This window comes from Cebus imitator, unplaced genomic scaffold, assembly GCF_001604975.1.
Source record: "Cebus imitator isolate Cc_AM_T3 unplaced genomic scaffold, Cebus_imitator-1.0 Scaffold444, whole genome shotgun sequence".
Lineage (NCBI taxonomy): Eukaryota > Metazoa > Chordata > Mammalia > Primates > Cebidae > Cebus > Cebus imitator.
In genome coordinates this window covers 469,105-470,616 of record NW_016107759.1, presented here as the reverse complement: position 1 = coordinate 470,616, position 1,512 = coordinate 469,105, and the positions used below count along the sequence as shown (strand labels likewise).

The following is a 1,512-nucleotide window of genomic DNA, read 5'->3' as shown; positions in this document are numbered from 1 at the left end:
ACAAAAAATTAGCTGGGCATGGTGGTGCGTGCCTGTAATCCCAGCTACTCAGGAGGCTGAGGCAGGAGAATTGCCTGAACCCAGGAGGCGGAGGTTGCGGTGAGCCGAGATCACGCCATTGCACTCCAGCCTGGGTAACAAGAGTGAAACTCCGTCTCAAAAAAAAATAAAAATAAAATAAATAAAATGAAAATTCATGGAATCACAGTATTTTATTTGAGACTCCCAGGCTGGTGACCTCTCAGGGTAAAAGGATCCTCCTGCTTCAGCCTCCCCAGTAGCTGGGACTACGGGTGCATGCCACCGTGCCCAGCTGATTTTTTCCCCCTTTTTCTAGAGAGGGGTATTGCTTTGTTGCCCAGGCTGGTCTTGAACTTGTGCTGACACAAACTTGCAAAGTGCAGTGAGAGAAAGTGTATTTTGGTGTCTTTTGACAGAAATTGAGTGAAGTAGCTACAAGACAGAAAAAATAACCCTGGCTTAAATAAGATAGAAGTTATAGTTTCCTCTCTCCTTAGCACCGCATGGCACAAATATCAAAGATGATTCCTGAGATTCAGTGAGCTAGGTGAGAATAATATGGCTTTTTTATTCATTACAGATTATCTTGTACGTATTAAATGCGTACTGATTGCCATCATAGGCACAAATTGTACCAGATGGACGGGCAATCTTTTTTTTTTTTTGAGAGGGAGTTTAGCTCTTGTTGCCCAGGCTGGAGTGCACTGGCACAATCTCAGCTCACCACAACCTCCGCCTCCCACGTTCAAGCAATTCTCCTGCCTCAGCTTTCCAAGTTGCTGGGATTAAAGGTATGCAGCACCACGCCTTGCTAAGTTTGTATTTTTGGTAGGGACAGGGTTTCTCTATGTTGGTCAGGCTGGTCTACAACTCCGGACCTCAGGTGATCTGCCTGCCTTGGCCTCCCAAATTGCGGGGATTACAGGTGTGAGCCACTGAACCTGGACTGCAATTCTCCTACTTTTGCTGAGTTCCAAGCTGCTTTTTTTTTTTTTTTTTTTTTTAGACGGAGTTTTGCTCTTATTGCCCAGGCGGGAGTGCAATGATGTGATCTTGGCTCACGGACACCTCCACCTCCTGGGTTCAAGTGATTCTCCTACCTCAGCCTCCCAAGTAGCTGGGATTACAGGCGTACGCCACCACACCCGGCTAATTTTGTATTTATAGTAGAGACAGGGTTTCGTCATGTTGGTCAGGCTGGTCTCGAACTCCTGACCTCGGGTGATCTGCCCGACTTGGCTTCCCAAAGTGCTGGGATTACAAGCAATTGAGCCCTGTGCCCAGCCTTCCTATTCTTAATTATTAAAGATTAATTTTGGTACAGGTGTGGTACCAATTAAAAGAAAAAGGGGTTTTCTTTTTTTTTTTTTTTTTTTTTGAGACGGAGTTTCGCTCATGTTACCCAGGCCGGAGTGCAATGGCGCGATCTCGGCTCACCGCAACCTCCGCCTCCTGGGTTCAGGCAATTCTCCTGCCTCAGCCTCCTGAGTA

General features: G+C 46.6%; 1 protein-coding gene across 2 annotated transcripts in view; it reads right to left on the bottom strand.

Annotated features, from left to right (window-relative positions):
• Positions 1-1,512, bottom strand: part of DECR2 (2,4-dienoyl-CoA reductase 2) — a 16,359-nt gene that overhangs the window by 7,982 nt on the left and 6,865 nt on the right. The gene's annotated exons all lie outside the window — the stretch shown is intronic.